We start from the raw sequence: 23,279 nt of genomic DNA on the forward strand, positions 1-23,279 counted from the left end.
TTTTTCTCTGCAAACCACTGCTAAATTGTGCTTCCTAGCTGTTTTTATAAAATCAATGAATCAAATCTAACTCTGATTACATCAGAGAAGGCCAGGTACCCTACACAATAAGATGGGGTTTGAAATTTTGACTTGTCTACTTAAATATCACCAAAATCTGATCACAAGGTCAATTACGTCCCTGGGTGGGATTGAACCACCAACCTTTTGGTTAATAGCCTTACACACTAACCAATTGCGCCACAGAGACACTTTGCAAAAGTACATACTGACAAAGGCTAATAAGCATTCATCTAGAACGTTTCCTAGAAAAACTTTAAAAAGTCAATAATCTGGAGAGTTTTTGTAAGATGTTTCTTCCATCAACCAATGAAGAAACACATTGGTACTTTCCCATGATGAGTGAGTGCTTCAGGATCTCTTGCACTTACATGTGCAGCAGAGTACTGCAATAGAAGCATGCTGGGCCCATAACCCAGAGGTAGGCAGATTGAAACTATCCTTTGCTATATGCATTTTTTTTGTTAATTAAAGTAATCCAAAACTGGGATTGATATTTTGGCTCTTTTATTTTTACTTAAAGTACAATAACTTTTACCATTTTAATTTGTTTTGATAGTATATTGACAGTATTGTTTTCTTTCAAAAATCCACTTAATTTTCTTTACCCTATTATTAAAATGGTAATTGACAAAAACAAACTACATTGTCACCAGAAGAGCAATACAAAATGTACAAGTGATATATTAAAATCATCTTTCCAGCTTGAATTTCAATGATGCATTGGGGCAACGATTTTGTGAGAAACATCTTCACCCTTAAATAAAGATTTTCTTAATTCCTTACCTGTGTGCTAATTAGATATCACCTTGTTTTCACATTAAACAGACTTCCACATGAGAAAGCAGCAAGGATGCAGTGGCGTTAATGTTTCCTGGTGTCAACCTGTATTATATCAGTAGACATTGAAATGAGGATGCATCTTGCTGCCTTTCCAATGAAGCAAGTTTAATTTAGTAATAGGTGAAAAACCATCCCTACAAAGGTGTTAATCAGAGACTTGGCTTTGTGGACACTTTTCAGAGAACAAATTTGTTAGCATAAAAATAAAGCCAGAAAATGAAGAGCTGTTTAATCACTCAATTGTATTTTTATGCCAGCATATTTTTTTTATCTGCAACCCACTGCTAAATTGTGCTTCCTAGCTGTTTTTTATAAAATCACTGAATCAAATCTAACTCTGATTACATCAGAGAAGGCCAGGTACCCTACACAATAAGAGGGGGTTTGAAATTTTGACTTGTCTACTTAAATATCACCAAAATCTGATCACAAGGTCAATTACATTCCTGGGTGGGATTGAACCACCAACCTTTTGTTAATAGCCTTACACACTAACCAATTGCGCCACAGAGACACTTTGCAAAAGTACATACTGACAAAGGCTAATAAGCATTCATCTAGAACGTTTCCTAGAAAAACTTTAAAAAGTCAATAATCTGGAGAGTTTTTTAAGATGTTTCTTCCATCAACCAACGAAGAAACACATTGGTACTTTCCCATGATGAGTGAGTGCTTCAGGATCTCTTGCACTTACATGTGCAGCAGAGTACTGCAATGGAAGCATGCTGGGCTCATAACCCAGAGGTAGGCAGATTGAAATTATCCTTTGCTATATGCATTTTTTTTTGTTAATTAAAGTAATCCAAAACTGGGATTGATATTTTTGCTCTTTTATTTTTACTTAAAGTACAATAACTTTTACCATTTTAATTTGTTTTAATAGTATATTGACAGTATTGTTTTCTTTCAAAAATCCACTTAATTTTCTTTACCCTATTATTAAAATGGTAATTGACAAAAACAAACTACATTGTCACCAGAAGAGCAATACAAAATGTACAAGTGATATATTAAAATCATCTTTCCAGCTTGAATTTCAATGATGCATTGGGGCAACGATTTTGTGAGAAACATCTTCACCCTTAAATAAAGATTTTCTTAATTCCTTACCTGTGTGCTAATTAGATATCACCTTGTTTTCACATTAAACAGACTTCCACATGAGAAAGCAGCAAGGATGCAGTGGCGTTAATGTTTCCTGGTGTCAACCTGTATTATTTCAGTAGACATTGAAATGAGGATGCATCTTGCTGCCTTTCCAATGAAGCAAGTTTAATTTAGTAATAGGTGAAAAACCATCCCTACAAAGGTGTTAATCAGAGACTTGGCTTTGTGGACACTTTTCAGAGAACAAATTTGTTAGCATAAAAATAAACCAGAAAATGAAGAGCTGTTTAATCACTCAATTGGATTTTTTTGCCAGCATATTTTTTTTCTCTGCAACCCACTGCTAAATTGTGCTTCCTAGCTGTTTTTTATAAAACCACTGAATCAAATCTAACTCTGATAACATCAGAGAAGGCCAGGTACCCTACACAATAAGATGGGGTTTGAAATTTTGACTTGTCTACTTAAATATCACCAAAATCTGATCACAAGGTCAATTACGTCCCTGGGTGGGATTGAACCACCAACCTTTTGGTTAATAGCCTTACACACTAACCAATTGCGCCACAGAGACACTTTGCAAAAGTCCATACTGACAAAGGCTAATAAGCATTCATCTAGAACGTTTCCTAGAAAAACTTTAAAAAGTCAATAATCTGGAGAGTTTTTGTAAGATGTTTCTTCCATCAACCAATGAAGAAACACATTGGTACTTTCCCATGATGAGTGAGTGCTTCAGGATCTCTTGCACTTACATGTGCAGCAGAGTACTGCAATGGAAGCATGCTGGGCCCATAACCCAGAGGTAGGCAGATTGAAACTATCCTTTGCTATATGCATTTTTTTTGTTAATTAAAGTAATCCAAAACTGGGATTGATATTTTTGCTCTTTTATTTTTACTTAAAGTACAATAACTTTTACCATTTTAATTTGTTTTAATAGTATATTGACAGTATTGTTTTCTTTCAAAAATCCACTTAATTTTCTTTACCCTATTATTAAAATGGTAATTGACAAAAACAAACTACATTGTCACCAGAAGAGCAATACAAAATGTACAAGTGATATATTAAAATCATCTTTCCAGCTTGAATTTCAATGATGCATTGGGGCAACGATTTTGTGAGAAACATCTTCACCCTTAAATAAAGATTTTCTTAATTCCTTACCTGTGTGCTAATTAGATATCACATTGTTTTCACATTAAACAAACTTCCACATGAGAAAGCAGCAAGGATGCAGTGGCGTTAATGTTTCCTGGTGTCAACCTGTATTATTTCAGTAGACATTGAAATGAGGATGCATCTTGCTGCCTTTCCAATGAAGCAAGTTTAATTTAGTAATAGGTGAAAAACCATCCCTACAAAGGTGTTAATCAGAGACATGGCTTTGTGGACACTTTTCAGAGAACAAATTTGTTAGCATAAAAATAAAGCCAGAAAATGAAGAGCTGTTTAATCACTCAATTGGATTTTTCTGCCAGCATATTTTTTTTATCTGCAACCCACTGCTAAATTGTGCTTCCTAGCTGTTTTTTATAAAATCACTGAATCAAATCTAACTCTGATTACATCAGAGAAGGCCAGGTACCCTACACAATAAGAGGGGGTTTGAAATTTTGACTTGTCTACTTAAATATCACCAAAATCTGATCACAAGGTCAATTACATTCCTGGGTGAGATTGAACCACCAACCTTTTGATTAATAGCCTTACACACTAACTAATTGCGCCACAGAGACACTTTGCAAAAGTACATACTGACAAAGGCTAATAAGCATTCATCTAGAACGTTTCCTAGAAAAACTTTAAAAAGTCAATAATCTGGAGAGTTTTTGTAAGATGTTTCTTCCATCAACCAACGAAGAAACACATTGGTACTTTCCCATGATGAGTGAGTGCTTCAGGATCTCTCGCACTTACATGTGCAGCAGAGTACTGCAATGGAAGCATGCTGGGCCCATAACCCAGAGGTAGGCAGATTGAAACTATCCTTTGCTATATGCATTTTTTTTTGTTAATTAAAGTAATCCAAAACTGGGATTGATATTTTTGCTCTTTTATTTTTACTTAAAGTACAATAACTTTTACCATTTTAATTTGTTTTAATAGTATATTGACAGTATTGTTTTCTTTCAAAAATCCACTTAATTTTCTTTACCCTATTATTAAAATGGTAATTGACAAAAACAAACTACATTGTCACCAGAAGAGCAATACAAAATGTACAAGTGATATATTAAAATCATCTTTCCAGCTTGAATTTCAATGATGCATTGGGGCAACGATTTTGTGAGAAACATCTTCACCCTTAAATAAAGATTTTCTTAATTCCTTACCTGTGTGCTAATTAGATATCACCTTGTTTTCACATTAAACAGACTTCCACATGAGAAAGCAGCAAGGATGCAGTGGCGTTAATGTTTCCTGGTGTCAACTTGTATTATTTCAGTAGACATTGAAATGAGGATGCATCTTGCTGCCTTTCCAATGAAGCAAGTTTAATTTAGTAATACGTGAAAAACCATCCCTACAAAGGTGTTAATCAGAGACTTGGCTTTGTGGACACTTTTCAGAGAACAAATTTGTTAGCATAAAAATAAAGCCAGAAATGAAGAGCTGTTTAATCACTCAATTGGATTTTTTTGCCAGCATATTTCTTTTTCTCTGCAACCCACTGCTAAATTGTGCTTCCTAGCTGTTTTTATAAAATCACTGAATCAAATCTAACTCTGATTACATCAGAGAAGGCTAGGTACCCTACACAATAAGAGGGGGTTTGAAATTTTGACTTGTCTACTTAAATATTACCAAAATCTGATCACAAGGTCAATTACGTCCCTGGGTAGGATTTAACCACCAACCTTTTGGTTAATAGCCGTACACACTAACCAATTGCGCCACAGAGACACTTTGCAAAAAGTACATACTGACAAAGGCTAATAAGCATTCATCTAGAACGTTTCCTAGAAAAACTTTAAAAAGTCAATAATCTGGAGAGTTTTTGTAAGATGTTTCTTCCATCAACCAACAAAGAAACACATTGGTACTTTCCCATGATGAGTGAGTGCTTCAGGATCTCTTGCACTTACATGTGCAGCAGAGTACTGCAATGGAAGCATGCTGGGCCCATAACCCAGAGGTAGGCAGATTGAAACTATCCTTTGCTATATGCATTTTTTTGGTAATTAAAGTAATCCAAAACTGGGATGGATATTTTTGCTCTTTTATTTTTACTTAAAGTACAATAACTTTTACCATTTTAATTTGTTTTAATAGTATATTGACAGTATTGTTTTCTTTCAAAAATCCACTTAATTTTCTTTACCCTATTATTAAAATGGTAATTGACAAAAACAAACTACATTGTCACCAGAAGAGCAATACAAAATGTACAAGTGATATATTAAAATCATCTTTCCAGGTTGAATTTCAATGATGCATTGGGGCAACGATTTTGTGAGAAACATCTTCACCCTTAAATAAAGATTTTCTTAATTGCTTACCTGTGTGCTAATTAGATATCACCTTGTTTTCACATTAAACAGACTTCCACATGAGAAAGCAGCAAGGATGCAGTGCCGTTAATGTTTCCTGGTGTCAACCTGTATTATTTCAGTAGACATTGAAATGAGGATGCATCTTGCTGCCTTTCCAATGAAGCAAGTTTAATTTAGTAATAGGTGAAAAACCATCCTTACAAAGGTGTAAATCAGAGACTTGGCTTTGTGGACACTTTTCAGAGAACAAATTTGTTAGCATAAAAATAAAGCCAGAAAATGAAGAGCTGTTTATTCACTCAATTGGATTTTTCTGCCAGCATATTTTTTTTTTCTCTGCAACCTACTGCTAAATTGTGCTTCCTAGCTGTTTTTATAAAATCACTGAATCAAATCTAACTCTGATTACATCAGGGAAGGCCAGGTACCCACACCATAACAGGGGGTTTGAAATTTTGACTTGTCTACTTTAAGATCACCAAAATCTGATCACAAGGTAAATTACGTCCCTGGGTGGGATTGAACCACCAACCTTTTAGATAATAACCGAACACGCTAACTGATTGCGCCACAGAGACACTTTGCAAACTTACATTCTGACAAACGCTAATAAGCATTCATCTAGAACGTTTCCTAGAAAAACTTTAAAAAGTCAATAATCTGGAGAGTTTTTGTAAGATGTTTCTTCCATCAATCAACGAAGAACATTCATGCTGATTTCTTGCAGCAGCTGGGCTCTGTAACAGCTCCAGAGCTGCTCTGTAAGGCAACTAAAAGGGTGTGGGCCCTGCAGCACTACCTGTAGTTCGCATTGTGCGCTGGAAGGCACAAAGTAAGCAGACGGGAGAAGTCAGGATAGTGCGCAAGGGCATAGAAGGGAGCGGCTCAAGAAAAGAGAAGTGGAAACTGACAGCAAACTAGGCTGGAGAGAGACCTGAGACAAAGAGATCTGAATTATACGAGAGCCGACCAGGGGAAACACAAATTATGCAGTCGAGTTTCCCACATTTGGGGAAATAGCTGGAGCAGCACACACAGAGTGCAATGGGTGAGCCTTGCCCTGGGAGAAGCACCTTCATGATCATAGTATCTCACCTGGCAGGTAAGTAGGAGTTGGGCAAGAGCTGAGGAGGGTCGCTGCTCGGGCACCCCCCTGTCAAGTGAAGGAGATCCAACTGAGGCAGCACAAGAGAACTCTCGAAAGAAGAACAAGGCTAGAGGAAGATCTGAGACACAGAAATCTGGCTTTTACCAGAGCTGACCAGAGGAAAGCACAAACACAGTCCCCCACTACCACAAATAATGCAGTCGAGTTTCCCACATTTGGGGAAATCACAGGGGTCAGCATACCCAGAATGCAATGAATGAACCTCACCCTGGGAGAACAATCTTCATGACCATGGTATCTCCTATGCAAAATAAGTATGATTTGGGATAGGGCTGGGGAGGGCCGCTGCTCAGGCACATCTCTGTCAAGTAAAGGAGATTCAACTGAGGCAGCACAAGGGAACTCTCATCTGGGGACAACAACTGCAGGGAGAACACATATTTTCAGATGAACATGGGAGGGCAGAAGGCTGCCTAATACTGAAGCACCCCCAAACAACAAACCAAATGCAACAACTAGTGCAAGCATTCCTGGGGGAAGGCCTGCAGCAGATGGATTTGCATATGGTGATGTCATCCAAGCAGTGGGTCAAAGTTGGCTTCAACCCTCGTCTGCATATGAAAAGAAAAAAGGGATGTGCAGGGCATGGCGGCCTTTTGCGGCGCTTGCATGACCCCTAATTCGCATTAAACACCTCCACCCTCCTTAGGTGTGGGGCTCATGTTGGCTATGCCCCAGCACCTGAAGCATTCAAGCTGATTTCTTGCAGCAGCTGGGCACTGTAACAGCTCCAGAGCTGCTCTGTAAGGCAAGTAAAAGGGTGTGGGCCCTGCAGCACTACCTGTAGTTCGCATTGTGCGTTGGAAGGCACAAAGTAAGCAGACGGGAGAAGTCAGGATAGTGCGCAAGGGCATAGAAGGGAGCGGCTCAAGAAAAGAGAAGTGGAAACAGACAGCAAACTAGGCTGGAGAGAGACCTGAGACAAAGAGATCTGAATTATACGAGAGCCGACCAGAGGAAACACAAATTATGCAGTCAAGTGTCCCACATTTGGGGAAATCGCAGGAGCAGCACACCCAGAGTGCAATGGGTGAGCCTTGCCCTGGGAGAAGCACCTTCCTGATCATAGTATCTCACCTGGCAGGTAAGTAGGAGTTGGGCTAGAGCTGGGGAGGGTCGCTGCTCGGGCACCCCCCTGTCAAGTGAAGGAGATCCAACTGAGGCAGCACAAGGGAACTCTCGAAAGAAGAACAAGGCTAGAGGAAGATCTGAGACAAAGAAATCTGACTTTTACCAGAGCTGACCAGAGGAAAGCACAAACACAGTCCCCCTCTACCACAAATAATGCAGTCGAGTTTCCCACATTTGGGGAAATCACAGGGGTCATCATACCCAGAATGCAATGAATGAACCTCACCCTGGGAGAACAATCTTCATGACCATGATATCTCCTATGCAAAATAAGTATGATTTGGGATAGGGCTGGGGAGGGCCGCTGCTCAGGCACATCTCTGTCAAGTAAAGGCGATTCAACTGAGGCAGCACAAGGGAACTCTCATCTGGGGACAACAACTGCAGGGAGAACACATATTTTCAGATGAACATGGGAGGGCAGAAGGCTGCCTAATACTGAAGCACCCCCAAACAACAAACCAAATGCAACAACTAGTGCAAGCATTCCTGGGGGAAGGCCTGCAGCAGATGGATTTGCATATGGTGATGTCATCCAAGCAGTGGGTCAAAGTTGGCTTCAACCCTCGTCTGCATATGAAAAGAAAAAAGGGATGTGCAGGGCATGGCGGCCTTTTGCGGCGCTTGCATGACCCCTAATTCGCATTAAACACCTCCACCCTCCTTAGGTGTGGGGCTCATGTTGGCTATGCCCCAGCACCTGAAGCATTCAAGCTGATTTCTTGCAGCAGCTGGGCACTGTAACAGCTCCAGAGCTGCTCTGTAAGGCAACTAAAAGGGTGTGGGCCCTGCAGCACTACCTGTAGTTCGCATTGTGCGTTGGAAGGCACAAAGTAAGCAGACAGGAGAAGTCAGGATAGTGCGCAAGGGCATAGAAGGGAGCGGCTCAAGAAAAGAGAAGTGGAAACAGACAGCAAACTAGGCTGGAGAGAGACCTGAGACAAAGAGATCTGAATTATACGAGAGCCGACCAGAGGAAACACAAATTATGCAGTCAAGTGTCCCACATTTGGGGAAATCGCAGGAGCAGCACACCCAGAGTGCAATGGGTGAGCCTTGCCCTGGGAGAAGCACCTTCCTGATCATAGTATCTCACCTGGCAGATAAGTAGGAGTTGGGCTAGAGCTGGGGAGGGTCGCTGCTCGGGCACCCCCCTGTCAAGTGAAGGAGATCCAACTGAGGCAGCACAAGGGAACTCTCGAAAGAAGAACAAGGCTAGAGGAAGATCTGAGACAAAGAAATCTGACTTTTACCAGAGTTGACCAGAAGAAAGCACAAACACAGTCCCCCACTACCACAAATAATGCAGTCGAGTTTCCCACATTTGGGGAAATCACAGGGGTCAGCATACCCAGAATGCAATGAATGAACCTCACCCTGGGAGAACAATCTTCATGACCATGGTATCTCCTATGCAAAATAAGTATGATTTGGGATAGGGCTGGGGAGGGCCGCTGCTCAGGCACATCTCTGTCAAGTAAAGGAGATTCAACTGAGGCAGCACAAGGGAACTCTCATCTGGGGACAACAACTGCAGGGAGAACACATATTTTCAGATGAACATGGGAGGGCAGAAGGCTGCCTAATACTGAAGCACCCCCAAACAACAAACCAAATGCAACAACTAGTGTAAGCATTCCTGGGGGAAGGCCTGCAGCAGATGGATTTGCATATGGTGATGTCATCCAAGCAATGGGTCAAAGTTGGCTTCAACCCTCGTCTGCATATGAAAAGAAAAAAGGGATGTGCAGGGCATGGCGTCCTTTTGTGGCGCTTGGATGACCCTTAATTCGCATTAAACATCTCCACCCTCCTTCGGTGTGGGGCTCATGTTGGCTATGCCCCAGCCCCTGAAGCATTCAAGATGATTTCTTGCAGCAGCTGGGCACTGTAACAGCTCCAGAGCTGTTCTTTAAAGCATGTAAAAGGGTGTGGGCCCTGCAGCACTACCTGTAGTATGCATTGTGCGTTGGAAGGCACAAAGTAAGCAGACGGGAGAGGTCAGGATAGTGCGCAAGGGCATAGAAGGGAGCGGCTCAAGAAAAGAGAAGTGGAAACAGACAGCAAACTAGGCTGGAGAAAGACCTGAGACAAAGAGATCTGAATTATACGAGAGCCGACCAGAGGAAACACAAATTATGCAGTCAAGTTTCCCACATTTGGGGAAATCGCAGTAGCAGCACACCCAGAGTGCAATGGGTGAGCCTTGCCCTGGGAGAAGCACCTTCCTGATCATAGTATCTCACCTGGCAGGTAAGTAGGAGTTGGGCTAGAGCTGGGGAGGGTCGCTGCTCGGGCACCCCCCTGTCAAGTGAAGGAGATCCAACTGAGGCAGCACAAGGGAACTCTCGAAAGAAGAACAAGGCTAGAGGAAGATCTGAGACAAAGAAATCTGACTTTTACCAGAGCTGAGCAGAGGAAAGCACAAACACAGTCCCCCACTACCACAAATAATGCAGTCGAGTTTCCCACATTTGGGGAAATCACAGGGGTCAGCATACCCAGAATGCAATGAATGAACCTCACCCTGGGAGAACAATCTTCATGACCATGGTATCTCCTATGCAAAATAAGTATGATTTGGGATAGGGCTGGGGAGGGCCGCTGCTCAGGCACATCTCTGTCAAGTAAAGGAGATTCAACTGAGGCAGCACAAGGGAACTCTCATCTGGGGACAACAACTGCAGGGAGAACACATATTTTCAGATGAACATGGGAGGGCAGAAGGCTGCCTAATACCGAAGCACCCCCAAACAACAAACCAAATGCAACAACTAGTGCAAGCATTCCTGGGGGAAGGCCTGCAGCAGATTGATTTGCATATGGTAATGCCATCCAAGCAGTGGGTCAAAGTTGGCTTCAACCCTCGTCTGCATATGAAAAGAGAAAAGGGGCGTGCAGGGCATGGCGGCCTTTTGCGGCGCTTGGGTGACCCTTAGTTCGCATTAAACACCTCCACCCTCCTTCGGTGTGGGGCTCATGTTGGCAATGCCCCAGCCCCTGAAGCATTCAAGCTGATTTCTTGCAGCAGCTGGGTACTGTAACAGCTCCAGAGTTGCTCTGTGAGGCAAGTAAAAGGGTGTGGGCCCTGCAGCACTACCTGTAGTTTGCATTGTGTGTTGGAAGGCACAAAGTAAGCAGACGGGAGAAGTCAGGATAGTGCGCAAGGGCATAGAAGGGAGCGGCTCAAGAAAAGAGAAGTGGAAACAGACAGCAAACTAGGCTGGAGAGAGACCTGAGACAAAGAGATCTGAATTATACGAGAGACGACCAGGGGAAACACAAATTATGCAGTCAAGTTTCCCACATTTGGGGAAATCACAGGGGCAGCACACCCAGAGTGCAATGGGTGAGCCTTGCCCTGGGAGAAGCACCTACATGATCATAGTATCTCACCTGGCAGGTAAGTAGGAGTTGGGCTAGAGCTGGGGAGGGTCGCTGCTCGGGTACCCCCCTGTCAAGTGAAGGAGATCCAACTGAGGCAGCACAAGGGAACTCTCGAAAGAGGAACAAGGCTAGAGGAAGATCTGAGACAAAGAAATCTGATTTTTACCAGAGTTGACCAGAAGAAAGCACAAACACAGTCCCCCACTACCACAAATAATGCAGTCGAGTTTCCCACATTTGGGGAAATCACAGGGGTCATCATACCCAGAATGCAATGAATGAACCTCACCCTGGGAGAACAATCTTCATGACCATGGTATCTCCTATGCAAAATAAGTATGATTTGGGATAGGGCTGGGGAGGGCCGCTGCTCAGGCACATCTCTGTCAAGTAAAGGAGATTCAACTGAGGCAGCACAAGGGAACTCTCATCTGGGGACAACAACTGCAGGGAGAACACATATTTTCAGATGAACATGGGAGGGCAGAAGGCTGCCTAATACTGAAGCACCCCCAAACAACAAACCAAATGCAACAACTAGTGCAAGCATTCCTGGGGGAAGGCCTGCAGCAGATGGATTTGCATATGGTGATGTCATCCAAGCAGTGGGTCAAAGTTGGCTTCAACCCTCGTCTGCATATGAAAAGAAAAAAGGGATGTGCAGGGCATGGCGGCCTTTTTCGGCGCTTGCATGACCCCTAATTCGCATTAAACACCTCCACCCTCCTTAGGTGTGGGGCTCATGTTGGCTATGCCCCAGCACCTGAAGCATTCAAGCTGATTTCTTGCAGCAGCTGGGCACTGTAACAGCTCCAGAGCTGCTCTGTAAGGCAACTAAAAGGGTGTGGGCCCTGCAGCACTACCTGTAGTTCGCATTGTGCGTTGGAAGGCACAAAGTAAGCAGACGGGAGAAGTCAGGATAGTGCGCAAGGGCATAGAAGGGAGCGGCTCAAGAAAAGAGAAGTGGAAACAGACAGCAAACTAGGCTGGAGAGAGACCTGAGACAAAGAGATCTGAATTATACGAGAGCCGACCAGAGGAAACACAAATTATGCAGTCAAGTGTCCCACATTTGGGGAAATCGCAGGAGCAGCACACCCAGAGTGCAATGGGTGAGCCTTGCCCTGGGAGAAGCACCTTCCTGATCATAGTATCTCACCTGGCAGGTAAGTAGGAGTTGGGCTAGAGCTGGGGAGGGTCGCTGCTCGGGCACCCCCCTGTCAAGTGAAGGAGATCCAACTGAGGCAGCACAAGGGAACTCTCGAAAGAAGAACAAGGCTAGAGGAAGATCTGAGACAAAGAAATCTGACTTTTACCAGAGCTGACCAGAGGAAAGCACAAACACAGTCCCCCACTACCACAAATAATGCAGTCGAGTTTCCCACATTTGGGGAAATCACAGGGGTCAGCATACCCAGAATGCAATGAATGAACCTCACCCTGGGAGAACAATCTTCATGACCATGGTATCTCCTATGCAAAATAAGTATGATTTGGGATAGGGCTGGGGAGGGCCGCTGCTCAGGCACATCTCTGTCAAGTAAAGGAGATTCAACTGAGGCAGCACAAGGGAACTCTCATCTGGGGACAACAACTGCAGGGAGAACACATATTTTCAGATGAACATGGGAGGGCAGAAGGCTGCCTAATACCGAAGCACCCCCAAACAACAAACCAAATGCAACAACTAGTGCAAGCATTCCTGGGGGAAGGCCTGCAGCAGATTGATTTGCATATGGTAATGCCATCCAAGCAGTGGGTCAAAGTTGGCTTCAACCCTCGTCTGCATATGAAAAGAGAAAAGGGGCGTGCAGGGCATGGCGGCCTTTTGCGGCGCTTGGGTGACCCTTAGTTCGCATTAAACACCTCCACCCTCCTTCGGTGTGGGGCTCATGTTGGCAATGCCCCAGCCCCTGAAGCATTCAAGCTGATTTCTTGCAGCAGCTGGGTACTGTAACAGCTCCAGAGTTGCTCTGTGAGGCAAGTAAAAGGGTGTGGGCCCTGCAGCACTACCTGTAGTTTGCATTGTGTGTTGGAAGGCACAAAGTAAGCAGACGGGAGAAGTCAGGATAGTGCGCAAGGGCATAGAAGGGAGCGGCTCAAGAAAAGAGAAGTGGAAACAGACAGCAAACTAGGCTGGAGAGAGACCTGAGACAAAGAGATCTGAATTATACGAGAGACGACCAGGGGAAACACAAATTATGCAGTCAAGTTTCCCACATTTGGGGAAATCACAGGGGCAGCACACCCAGAGTGCAATGGGTGAGCCTTGCCCTGGGAGAAGCACCTACATGATCATAGTATCTCACCTGGCAGGTAAGTAGGAGTTGGGCTAGAGCTGGGGAGGGTCGCTGCTCGGGTACCCCCCTGTCAAGTGAAGGAGATCCAACTGAGGCAGCACAAGGGAACTCTCGAAAGAGGAACAAGGCTAGAGGAAGATCTGAGACAAAGAAATCTGATTTTTACCAGAGTTGACCAGAAGAAAGCACAAACACAGTCCCCCACTACCACAAATAATGCAGTCGAGTTTCCCACATTTGGGGAAATCACAGGGGTCATCATACCCAGAATGCAATGAATGAACCTCACCCTGGGAGAACAATCTTCATGACCATGGTATCTCCTATGCAAAATAAGTATGATTTGGGATAGGGCTGGGGAGGGCCGCTGCTCAGGCACATCTCTGTCAAGTAAAGGAGATTCAACTGAGGCAGCACAAGGGAACTCTCATCTGGGGACAACAACTGCAGGGAGAACACATATTTTCAGATGAACATGGGAGGGCAGAAGGCTGCCTAATACTGAAGCACCCCCAAACAACAAACCAAATGCAACAACTAGTGCAAGCATTCCTGGGGGAAGGCCTGCAGCAGATGGATTTGCATATGGTGATGTCATCCAAGCAGTGGGTCAAAGTTGGCTTCAACCCTCGTCTGCATATGAAAAGAAAAAAGGGATGTGCAGGGCATGGCGGCCTTTTTCGGCGCTTGCATGACCCCTAATTCGCATTAAACACCTCCACCCTCCTTAGGTGTGGGGCTCATGTTGGCTATGCCCCAGCACCTGAAGCATTCAAGCTGATTTCTTGCAGCAGCTGGGCACTGTAACAGCTCCAGAGCTGCTCTGTAAGGCAACTAAAAGGGTGTGGGCCCTGCAGCACTACCTGTAGTTCGCATTGTGCGTTGGAAGGCACAAAGTAAGCAGACGGGAGAAGTCAGGATAGTGCGCAAGGGCATAGAAGGGAGCGGCTCAAGAAAAGAGAAGTGGAAACAGACAGCAAACTAGGCTGGAGAGAGACCTGAGACAAAGAGATCTGAATTATACGAGAGCCGACCAGAGGAAACACAAATTATGCAGTCAAGTGTCCCACATTTGGGGAAATCGCAGGAGCAGCACACCCAGAGTGCAATGGGTGAGCCTTGCCCTGGGAGAAGCACCTTCCTGATCATAGTATCTCACCTGGCAGGTAAGTAGGAGTTGGGCTAGAGCTGGGGAGGGTCGCTGCTCGGGCACCCCCCTGTCAAGTGAAGGAGATCCAACTGAGGCAGCACAAGGGAACTCTCGAAAGAAGAACAAGGCTAGAGGAAGATCTGAGACAAAGAAATCTGACTTTTACCAGAGTTGACCAGAAGAAAGCACAAACACAGTCCCCCACTACCACAAATAATGCAGTCGAGTTTCCCACATTTGGGGAAATCACAGGGGTCAGCATACCCAGAATGCAATGAATGAACCTCACCCTGGGAGAACAATCTTCATGACCATGGTATCTCCTATGCAAAATAAGTATGATTTGGGATAGGGCTGGGGAGGGCCGCTGCTCAGGCACAGCTCTGTCAAGTAAAGGAGATTCAACTGAGGAAGCACAAGGGAACTCTCATCTGGGGACAACAACTGCAGGGAGAACACATATTTTCAGATGAACATGGGAGGGCAGAAGGCTGCCTAATACTGAAGCACCCCCAAACAACAAACCAAATGCAACAACTAGTGTAAGCATTCCTGGGGGAAGGCCTGCAGCAGATGGATTTGCATATGGTGATGTCATCCAAGCAGTGGGTCAAAGTTGGCTTCAACCCTCGTCTGCATATGAAAACAAAAAAGGGATGTGCAGGGCATGGCGTCCTTTTGTGGCGCTTGGATGACCCTTAATTCGCATTAAACATCTCCACCCTCCTTCGGTGTGGGGCTCATGTTGGCTTTGCCCCAGCCCCTGAAGCATTCAAGATGATTTCTTGCAGCAGCTGGGCACTGTAACAGCTCCAGAGCTGTTCTGTAAAGCATGTAAAAGGGTGTGGGCCCTGCAGCACTACCTGTAGTATGCATTGTGCGTTGGAAGGCACAAAGTAAGCAGACGGGAGAGGTCAGGATAGTGCGCAAGGGCATAGAAGGGAGCGGCTCAAGAAAAGAGAAGTGGAAACAGACAGCAAACTAGGCTGGAGAAAGACCTGAGACAAAGAGATCTGAATTATACGAGAGCCGACCAGAGGAAACACAAATTATGCAGTCAAGTTTCCCACATTTGGGGAAATCACAGGAGCAGCACACCCAGAGTGCAATGGGTGAGCCTTGCCCTGGGAGAAGCACCTTCCTGATCATAGTATCTCACCTGGCAGGTAAGTAGGAGTTGGGCTAGAGCTGGGGTGGGTCGCTGCTCGGGCACCCCCCTGTCAAGTGAAGGAGATCCAACTGAGGCAGCACAAGGGAACTCTCGAAAGAAGAACAAGGCTAGAGGAAGATCTGAGACAAAGAAATCTGACTTTTACCAGAGCTGAGCAGAGGAAAGCCCAAACACAGTCCCCCACTACCACAAATAATGCAGTCGAGTTTCCCACATTTGGGGAAATCACAGGGGTCAGCATACCCAGAATGCAATGAATGAACCTCACCCTGGGAGAACAATCTTCATGACCATGGTATCTCCTATGCAAAATAAGTATGATTTGGGATAGGGCTGGGGAGGGCCGCTGCTCAGGCACATCTCTGTCAAGTAAAGGAGATTCAACTGAGGCAGCACAAGGGAACTCTCATCTGGGGACAACAACTGCAGGGAGAACACATATTTTCAGATGAACATGGGAGGGCAGAAGGCTGCCTAATACTGAAGCACCCCCAAACAACAAACCAAATGCAACAACTAGTGTAAGCATTCCTGGGGGAAGGCCTGCAGCAGATGGATTTGCATATGGTGATGTCATCCAAGCAGTGGGTCAAAGTTGGCTTCAACCCTCGTCTGCATATGAAAAGAAAAAAGGGATGTGCAGGGCATGGCGTCCTTTTGTGGCGCTTGGATGACCCTTAATTCGCATTAAACATCTCCACCCTCCTTCGGTGTGGGGCTCATGTTGGCTATGCCCCAGCCCCTGAAGCATTCAAGATGATTTCTTGCAGCAGCTGGGCACTGTAACAGCTCCAGAGCTGTTCTGTAAAGCATGTAAAAGGGTGTGGGCCCTGCAGCACTACCTGTAGTATGCATTGTGCGTTGGAAGGCACAAAGTAAGCAGATGGGAGAAGTCAGGATAGTGCGCAAGGGCATAGAAGGGAGCGGCTCAAGAAAAGAGAAGTGGAAACAGACAGCAAACTAGGCTGGAGAGAGACCTGAGACAAAGAGATCTGAATTATACGAGAGCCGACCAGAGGAATCACAAATTATGCAGTCAAGTGTCCCACATTTGGGGAAATTGCAGGAGCAGCACACCCAGAGTGCAATGGGTGAGCCTTGCCCTGGGAGAAGCACCTTCATGATCATAGTATCTCACCTGGCAGGTAAGTAGGAGTTGGGCTAGAGCTGGGGAGGGTCGCTGCTCGGGAACCCCCCTGTCAAGTGAAGGAGATCCAACTGAGGCAGCACAAGGGAACTCTCGAAAGAGGAACAAGGCTAGAGGAAGATCTGAGACAAAGAAATCTGACTTTTAACAGAGCTGACCAGAGGAAAGCACAAACATAGTCCCCCTCTACCACAAATAATGCAGTCGAGTTTCCCACATTTGGGGAAATCACAGGGGTCAGCATACTCAGAATGCAATGAATGAACCTCACCCTGGGAGAACAATCTTCATGACCATGGTATCTCCTATGCAAAATAAGTATGATTTGGGATAGGGCTGGGGAGGGCCGCTGCTCAGGCACATCTCTGTCAAGTAAAGGAGATTCAACTGAGGCAGCACAAGGGAACTCTCATCTGGGGACAACAACTGCAGGGAGAACACATATTTTCAGATGAACATGGGAGGGCAGAAGGCTGCCTAATACTGAAGCACCCCCAAACAACAAACCAAATGCAACTACTAGTACAAGCATTCCTGGGGGAAGGCCTGCAGCAGATGGATTTGCATATGGTGATGTCATCCAAGCAGTGGGTCAAAGTTGGCTTCAACCCTCATCTGCATATGAAAAGAGAAAAGGGGCGTGCAGGGCATGGCGGCCTTTTGCGGCGCTTGTATGACCCCTAGTTCGCATTAAACACCTCCACCCTCCTTCGGTGTGGGGCTCATGTTGGCTATGCCCCAGCCCCTGAAGCATTCAAGCTGATTTCTTGCAGCAGCTGGGCACTGTAACAGCTCCAGAGCTGCTCTGTAAGGCAAGTAAAAGGGTGTGGGCCCTGCAGCACTACCTGTAGTTCGCATTGTGCGTTGGAAGGCACAAAGTAAGCAGATGGGAGAAGTCAGGATAGTGCGCAAGGGCATAGAAGGGAGCGGCTCAAGAAAAGAGAAGTGGAAACAGACAGCAAACTAGGCTGAAGAGAGACCTGAGACAAAGAGATCTGAATTATATGAGAGCCGACCAGGGGAAACACAAATTATGCAGTCAAGTTTCCCACATTTGGGGAAATCAAAGGGGCAGCACACCCAGAGTGCAATGGGTGAGCCTTGCCCTGGGAGAAGCACCGACATCATCATAGTATCTCACCTGGCAGGTAAGTAGGAGTTGGGCTAGAGCTGGGGAGGGTCGCTGCTCGGGCACCCCCCTGTCAAGTGAAGGAGATCCAACTGAGGCAGCACAAGGGAACTCTCGAAAGAAGAACAAGGCTAGAGGAAGATCTGAGACAAAGAAATCTGACTTTTACCAGAGCTGACCAGAGGAAAGCACAAACACAGTCCCCCACTACCACAAATAATGCAGTCGAGTTTCCCACATTTGGGGAAATCACAGGGGTCATCATACCCAGAATGCAATGAATGAACCTCACCCTGGGAGAACAATCTTCATGACCATGATATCTCCTATGCAAAATAAGTATGATTTGGTATAGGGCTGGGGAGGGCCGCTGCTCAGGCACATCTCTGTCAAGTAAAGGCGATTCAACTGAGGCAGCACAAGGGAACTCTCATCTGGGGACAACAACTGCAGGGAGAACACATATTTTCAGATGAACATGGGAGGGCAGAAGGCTGCCTAATACTGAAGCACCCAAAAAACAACAAACCAAATGCAACAACTAGTGCAAGCATTCCTGGGGGAAGGCCTGCAGCAGATGGATTTGCATATGGTGATGTCATCCAAGCAGTGGGTCAAAGTTGGCTTCAACCCTCGTCTGCATATGAAAAGAAAAAAGGGATGTGCAGGGCATGGCGGCCTTTTGCGGCGCTTGCATGACCCCTAATTCGCATTAAACACCTCCACCCTCCTTCGGTGTGGGGCTCATGTTGGCTATGCCCCAGCACCTGAAGCATTCAAGCTGATTTCTTGCAGCAGCTGGGCACTGTAACAGCTCCAGAGCTGCTCTGTAAGGCAAGTAAAAGGGTGTGGGCCCTGCAGCACTACCTGTAGTTCGCATTGTGCGTTGGAAGGCACAAAGTAAGCAGACGGGAGAAGTCAGGATAGTGCGCAAGGGCATAGAAGGGAGCGGCTCAAGAAAAGAGAAGTGGAAACAGACAGCAAACTAGGCTGGAGAGAGACCTGAGACAAAGAGATCTGAATTATACGAGAGCCGACCAGAGGAAACACAAATTATGCAGTCAAGTGCCCCACATTTGGGGAAATCGCAGGAGCAGCACACCCAGAGTGCAATGGGTGAGCCTTGCCCTGGGAGAAGCACCTTCCTGATCATAATATCTCACCAGGCAGGTAAGTAGGAGTTGGGCTAGAGCTGGGGAGGGTCGCTGCTAGGGCACCCCCCTGTCAAGTGAAGGAGATCCAACTGAGGCAGCACAAGGGAACTCTCGAAAGAAGAACAAGGCTAGAGGAAGATCTGAGACAAAGAAATCTGACTTTTACCAGAGCTGAGCAGAGGAAAGCACAAACACAGTCCCCCACTACCACAAATAATGCAGTCGAGTTTCCCACATTTGGGGAAATCACAGGGGTCAGCATACCCAGAATGCAATGAATGAACCTCACCCTGGGAGAACAATCTTCATGACCATGGTATCTCCTATGCAAAATAAGTATGATTTGGGATAGGGCTGGGGAGGGCCGCTGCTCAGGCATATATCTGTCAAGTAAAGGAGATTCATCTGAGGCAGCACAAGGGAACTCTCATCTGGGGACAACAACTGCAGGGAGAACACATATTTTCAAATGAACATGGGAGGGCAGAAGGCTGCCTAATACTGAAGCACCCCCAAACAACAAACCAAATGCAACAACTAGTACAAGCATTCCTGGGGGAAGGTCTGCAGAAGACGGATTTGCATACAGTGATGTCATCCAAGCAGTGGGCCAAAGTTGGCTGGAACCCTCATCTGCATATGAAAAGAGAAAAGGGGTATGCAGGGCATGGCGGCCTTTTGCGGCGCTTGGATGACCCTCAGTTCGCATTAAACACCCCCACCCTCCTTCGGTGTGGGGCTCATGTTGGCAATGCCCCAGCCCCTGAAGCATTCCAGCTGATTTCTTGCAGCAGCTGGGCACTGTAACAGCTCCAGAGCTGCTCTGTAAGGCAACTAAAAGGGTGTGGGCCCTGCAGCACTACCTGTAGTTCGCATTGTGCGTTGGAAGGCACAAAGTAAGCAGACGGGAGAAGTCAGGATAGTGCGCAAGGGCATAGAAGGGAGCGGCTCAAGAAAAGAGAAGTGGAAACAGACAGCAAACTAGGCTGGAGAGAGACCTGAGACAAAGAGATCTGAATTATACGAGAGCCGACCAGAGGAAACACAAATTATGCAGTCAAGTGTCCCACATTTGGGGAAATCGCAGGAGCAGCACACCCAGAGTGCAATGGGTGAGCCTTGCCCTGGGAGAAGCACCTTCCTGATCATAGTATCTCACCTGGCAGGTAAGTAGGAGTTGGGCTAGAGCTGGGGAGGGTCGCTGCTCGGGCACCCCCCTGTCAAGTGAAGGAGATCCAACTGAGGCAGCACAAGGGAACTCTCGAAAGAAGAACAAGGCTAGAGGAAGATCTGAGACAAAGAAATCTGACTTTTACCAGAGCTGACCAGAGGAAAGCACAAACACAGTCCCCCACTACCACAAATAATGCAGTCGAGTTTCCCACATTTGGGGAAATCACAGGGGTCAGCATACCCAGAATGCAATGAATGAACCTCACCCTGGGAGAACAATCTTCATGACCATGGTATCTCCTATGCAAAATAAGTATGATTTGGGATAGGGCTGGGGAGGGCCGCTGCTCAGGCATATCTCTGTCAAGTAAAGGAGATTCAACTGAGGCAGCACAAGGGAACTCTCATCTGGGGACAACAACTGCAGGGAGAACACATATTTTCAAATGAACATGGGAGGGCAGAAGGCTGCCTAATACTGAAGCACCCCCAAACAACAAACCAAATGCAACAACTAGTACAAGCATTCCTGGGGGAAGGTCTGCAGAAGACGGATTTGCATACAGTGATGTCATCCAAGCAGTGGGCCAAAGTTGGCTGGAACCCTCATCTGCATATGAAAAGAGAAAAGGGGTATGCAGGGCATGGCGGCCTTTTGCGGCGCTTGGATGACCCTTAGTTCGCATTAAACACCCCCACCATCCTTCGGTGTGGGGCTCATATTGGCAATGCCCCAGCATTCAAGCTGATTTCTTGCAGCAGCTTGGCACTGTAACAGCTCCAGAGCTGCTCTGTAAGGCAAGTAAAAGGTTGTGGGCCCTGCAGCACTACCTGTAGTTTGCATTGTGCATTGGAAGGCACAAAGTAAGCAGACAGGAGTAGAAGTCAGGATAGTGCACAAGGGTATAGAAGGGAGGGGCTCAAAAAAAAAGAAGTGGAAACAGACAGCAAACTAGGCTGGAGAGAGACCTGAGACAAAGAGATCTGAATTATATGAAAGCCGACCAGTGGAAACACAAATTATGCAGTCAAGTTTCCCACATTTGGGGAAATCACAGGAGCAGCACACCCAGAGTGCAATGGATGAGCCTTGCCCTGGGAGAAGCACCTTCATGATCATAGTATCTCACCTGGCAGGTAAGTAGGAGTTGGGCTAGAGCTGGGGAGGGTCGCTGCTCGGGCACCCCCCTGTCAAGTGAAGGAGATCCAACTGAGGCAGCACAAGGGAACTCTCGAAAGAAGAACAAGGCTAGAGGAAGATCTGAGACAAAGAAATCTGACTTTTACCAGAGCTGACCAGAGGAAAGCACAAACACAGTCCCCCACTACCACAAATAATGCAGTCGAGTTTCCCACATTTGGGGAAATCACAGGGGTCAGCATACCCAGAATGCAATGAATGAACCTCACCCTGGGAGAACAATCTTCATGACCATGGTATCTCCTATGCAAAATAAGTATGATTTGGGATAGGGCTGGGGAGGGCCGCTGCTCAGGCACATCTCTGTCAAGTAAAGGAGATTCAACTGAGGCAGCACAAGGGAACTCTCATCTGGGGACAACAACTGCAGGGAGAACACATATTTTCAGATGAACATGGGAGGGCAGAAGGCTGCCTAATACTGAAGCACCCCCAAACAACAAACCAAATGCAACAACTAGTGCAAGCATTCCTGGGGGAAGGCCTGCAGCAGATGGATTTGCATATGGTGATGTCATCCAAGCAGTGGGTCAAAGTTGGCTTCAACCCTCGTCTGCATATGAAAAGAGAAAAGGGGCATGCAGGGCATGGCGGCCTTTTGCGGCGCTTGGATGACCCCTAGTTCGCATTAAACACCTCCACCCTCCTTCGGTGTGGGGCTCATGTTGGCTATGCCCCAGCCCCTGAAGCATTCAAGCTGATTTCTTGCAGCAGCTGGGCACTGTAACAGCTCCAGAGCTGCTCTGTAAGGCAAGTAAAAGGGTGTGGGCCCTGCAGCACTACCTGTAGTTCGCATTGTGCGTTGGAAGGCACAAAGTAAGCAGATGGGAGAAGTCAGGCTAGTGTGCAAGGGCATAGAAGGGAGCGGCTCAAGAAAAGAGAAGTGGAAACAGACAGCAAACTAGGCTGAAGAGAGACCTGAGACAAAGAGATCTGAATTATATGAGAGCCGACCAGGGGAAACACAAATTATGCAGTCAAGTGTCCCACATTTGGGGAAATCAAAGGGGCAGCACACCCAGAGTGCAATGGGTGAGCCTTGCCCTGGGAGAAGCACCTTCCTGATCATAGTATCTCACCTGGCAGGTAAGTAGGAGTTGGGCTAGAGCTGGGGAGGGTCGCTGCTCGGGCACCCCCCTGTCAAGTGAAGGAGATCCAACTGAGGCAGCACAAGGGAACTCTCGAAAGAAGAACAAGGCTAGAGGAAGATCTGAGACAAAGAAATCTGACTTTTACCAGAGCTGACCAGAGGAAAGCACAAACACAGTCCCCCACTACCACAAATAATGCAGTCGAGTTTCCCATATTTGGGGAAATCACAGGGGTCATCATACCCAGAATGCAATGAATGAACCTCACCCTGGGAGAACAATCTTCATGACCATGATATCTCCTATGCAAAATAAGTATGATTTGGGATAGGGCTGGGGAGGGCCGCTGCTCAGGCACATCTCTGTCAAGTAAAGGCGATTCAACTGAGGCAGCACAAGGGAACTCTCATCTGGGGACAACAACTGCAGGGAGAACACATATTTTCAAATGAACATGGGAGGGCAGAAGGCTGCCTAATACTGAAGCACCCCCAAACAACAAACCAAATGCAACAACTAGTACAAGCATTCCTGGGGGAAGGTCTGCAGAAGACGGATTTGCATACA

At 46.1% G+C, this 23,279-nt stretch overlaps 28 non-coding genes and 2 pseudogenes across 28 annotated transcripts; all 30 read right to left on the reverse strand.

Annotated features, from left to right (window-relative positions):
• Window positions 1-6,457: 6,457 nt before the first annotated feature.
• LOC134996638 (U1 spliceosomal RNA) lies at window positions 6,458-6,620 on the reverse strand. The gene has a single exon (XR_010199288.1). It is a non-coding gene; the product is annotated as a U1 spliceosomal RNA (small nuclear RNA).
• Window positions 6,621-6,772: 152 nt separating this feature from the next.
• LOC134996621 (U1 spliceosomal RNA) lies at window positions 6,773-6,936 on the reverse strand. Its single transcript, XR_010199273.1, has one exon. It is a non-coding gene; the product is annotated as a U1 spliceosomal RNA (small nuclear RNA).
• Window positions 6,937-7,607: 671 nt separating this feature from the next.
• LOC134996624 (U1 spliceosomal RNA) lies at window positions 7,608-7,770 on the reverse strand. Its single transcript, XR_010199276.1, has one exon. It is a non-coding gene; the product is annotated as a U1 spliceosomal RNA (small nuclear RNA).
• Window positions 7,771-7,922: 152 nt separating this feature from the next.
• On the reverse strand, window positions 7,923-8,086 carry LOC134996618 (U1 spliceosomal RNA). The gene has a single exon (XR_010199270.1). It is a non-coding gene; the product is annotated as a U1 spliceosomal RNA (small nuclear RNA).
• A 671-nt stretch (window positions 8,087-8,757) lies between these two features.
• Window positions 8,758-8,920, reverse strand: LOC134996631 (U1 spliceosomal RNA). The gene has a single exon (XR_010199282.1). It is a non-coding gene; the product is annotated as a U1 spliceosomal RNA (small nuclear RNA).
• Window positions 8,921-9,072: 152 nt separating this feature from the next.
• LOC134996613 (U1 spliceosomal RNA) lies at window positions 9,073-9,236 on the reverse strand. The gene has a single exon (XR_010199265.1). It is a non-coding gene; the product is annotated as a U1 spliceosomal RNA (small nuclear RNA).
• Window positions 9,237-9,907: 671 nt separating this feature from the next.
• On the reverse strand, window positions 9,908-10,070 carry LOC134996630 (U1 spliceosomal RNA). Its single transcript, XR_010199281.1, has one exon. It is a non-coding gene; the product is annotated as a U1 spliceosomal RNA (small nuclear RNA).
• Window positions 10,071-10,222: 152 nt separating this feature from the next.
• LOC134996633 (U1 spliceosomal RNA) lies at window positions 10,223-10,386 on the reverse strand. The gene has a single exon (XR_010199284.1). It is a non-coding gene; the product is annotated as a U1 spliceosomal RNA (small nuclear RNA).
• A 671-nt stretch (window positions 10,387-11,057) lies between these two features.
• LOC134996635 (U1 spliceosomal RNA) lies at window positions 11,058-11,220 on the reverse strand. The gene has a single exon (XR_010199286.1). It is a non-coding gene; the product is annotated as a U1 spliceosomal RNA (small nuclear RNA).
• Window positions 11,221-11,372: 152 nt separating this feature from the next.
• On the reverse strand, window positions 11,373-11,536 carry LOC134996619 (U1 spliceosomal RNA). The gene has a single exon (XR_010199271.1). It is a non-coding gene; the product is annotated as a U1 spliceosomal RNA (small nuclear RNA).
• A 671-nt stretch (window positions 11,537-12,207) lies between these two features.
• LOC134996625 (U1 spliceosomal RNA) lies at window positions 12,208-12,370 on the reverse strand. The gene has a single exon (XR_010199277.1). It is a non-coding gene; the product is annotated as a U1 spliceosomal RNA (small nuclear RNA).
• A 152-nt stretch (window positions 12,371-12,522) lies between these two features.
• LOC134996640 (U1 spliceosomal RNA) lies at window positions 12,523-12,686 on the reverse strand. Its single transcript, XR_010199289.1, has one exon. It is a non-coding gene; the product is annotated as a U1 spliceosomal RNA (small nuclear RNA).
• Window positions 12,687-13,357: 671 nt separating this feature from the next.
• LOC134996636 (U1 spliceosomal RNA) lies at window positions 13,358-13,520 on the reverse strand. Its single transcript, XR_010199287.1, has one exon. It is a non-coding gene; the product is annotated as a U1 spliceosomal RNA (small nuclear RNA).
• Window positions 13,521-13,672: 152 nt separating this feature from the next.
• LOC134996620 (U1 spliceosomal RNA) lies at window positions 13,673-13,836 on the reverse strand. Its single transcript, XR_010199272.1, has one exon. It is a non-coding gene; the product is annotated as a U1 spliceosomal RNA (small nuclear RNA).
• Window positions 13,837-14,507: 671 nt separating this feature from the next.
• On the reverse strand, window positions 14,508-14,670 carry LOC134996627 (U1 spliceosomal RNA). The gene has a single exon (XR_010199278.1). It is a non-coding gene; the product is annotated as a U1 spliceosomal RNA (small nuclear RNA).
• A 152-nt stretch (window positions 14,671-14,822) lies between these two features.
• On the reverse strand, window positions 14,823-14,986 carry LOC134996614 (U1 spliceosomal RNA). The gene has a single exon (XR_010199266.1). It is a non-coding gene; the product is annotated as a U1 spliceosomal RNA (small nuclear RNA).
• A 671-nt stretch (window positions 14,987-15,657) lies between these two features.
• Window positions 15,658-15,820, reverse strand: LOC134996629 (U1 spliceosomal RNA). The gene has a single exon (XR_010199280.1). It is a non-coding gene; the product is annotated as a U1 spliceosomal RNA (small nuclear RNA).
• A 152-nt stretch (window positions 15,821-15,972) lies between these two features.
• On the reverse strand, window positions 15,973-16,136 carry LOC134996615 (U1 spliceosomal RNA). Its single transcript, XR_010199267.1, has one exon. It is a non-coding gene; the product is annotated as a U1 spliceosomal RNA (small nuclear RNA).
• A 671-nt stretch (window positions 16,137-16,807) lies between these two features.
• LOC134996623 (U1 spliceosomal RNA) lies at window positions 16,808-16,970 on the reverse strand. The gene has a single exon (XR_010199275.1). It is a non-coding gene; the product is annotated as a U1 spliceosomal RNA (small nuclear RNA).
• A 152-nt stretch (window positions 16,971-17,122) lies between these two features.
• On the reverse strand, window positions 17,123-17,286 carry LOC134996616 (U1 spliceosomal RNA). The gene has a single exon (XR_010199268.1). It is a non-coding gene; the product is annotated as a U1 spliceosomal RNA (small nuclear RNA).
• Window positions 17,287-17,978: 692 nt separating this feature from the next.
• LOC134996639 (U1 spliceosomal RNA) lies at window positions 17,979-18,120 on the reverse strand (annotated as a pseudogene).
• Window positions 18,121-18,272: 152 nt separating this feature from the next.
• LOC134996617 (U1 spliceosomal RNA) lies at window positions 18,273-18,436 on the reverse strand. Its single transcript, XR_010199269.1, has one exon. It is a non-coding gene; the product is annotated as a U1 spliceosomal RNA (small nuclear RNA).
• A 672-nt stretch (window positions 18,437-19,108) lies between these two features.
• LOC134996634 (U1 spliceosomal RNA) lies at window positions 19,109-19,271 on the reverse strand. The gene has a single exon (XR_010199285.1). It is a non-coding gene; the product is annotated as a U1 spliceosomal RNA (small nuclear RNA).
• Window positions 19,272-19,423: 152 nt separating this feature from the next.
• Window positions 19,424-19,587, reverse strand: LOC134996641 (U1 spliceosomal RNA). Its single transcript, XR_010199290.1, has one exon. It is a non-coding gene; the product is annotated as a U1 spliceosomal RNA (small nuclear RNA).
• Window positions 19,588-20,258: 671 nt separating this feature from the next.
• LOC134996628 (U1 spliceosomal RNA) lies at window positions 20,259-20,421 on the reverse strand. Its single transcript, XR_010199279.1, has one exon. It is a non-coding gene; the product is annotated as a U1 spliceosomal RNA (small nuclear RNA).
• A 152-nt stretch (window positions 20,422-20,573) lies between these two features.
• LOC134996611 (U1 spliceosomal RNA) lies at window positions 20,574-20,737 on the reverse strand. The gene has a single exon (XR_010199263.1). It is a non-coding gene; the product is annotated as a U1 spliceosomal RNA (small nuclear RNA).
• A 665-nt stretch (window positions 20,738-21,402) lies between these two features.
• On the reverse strand, window positions 21,403-21,565 carry LOC134996632 (U1 spliceosomal RNA). The gene has a single exon (XR_010199283.1). It is a non-coding gene; the product is annotated as a U1 spliceosomal RNA (small nuclear RNA).
• A 152-nt stretch (window positions 21,566-21,717) lies between these two features.
• Window positions 21,718-21,881, reverse strand: LOC134996612 (U1 spliceosomal RNA). The gene has a single exon (XR_010199264.1). It is a non-coding gene; the product is annotated as a U1 spliceosomal RNA (small nuclear RNA).
• A 692-nt stretch (window positions 21,882-22,573) lies between these two features.
• Window positions 22,574-22,715, reverse strand: LOC134996637 (U1 spliceosomal RNA; annotated as a pseudogene).
• Window positions 22,716-22,867: 152 nt separating this feature from the next.
• LOC134996622 (U1 spliceosomal RNA) lies at window positions 22,868-23,031 on the reverse strand. Its single transcript, XR_010199274.1, has one exon. It is a non-coding gene; the product is annotated as a U1 spliceosomal RNA (small nuclear RNA).
• Between the last annotated feature and the right edge of the window lie 248 nt (window positions 23,032-23,279).

This window comes from Pseudophryne corroboree, unplaced genomic scaffold (assembly GCF_028390025.1).
Source record: "Pseudophryne corroboree isolate aPseCor3 unplaced genomic scaffold, aPseCor3.hap2 scaffold_1421, whole genome shotgun sequence".
NCBI lineage: Eukaryota > Metazoa > Chordata > Amphibia > Anura > Myobatrachidae > Pseudophryne > Pseudophryne corroboree.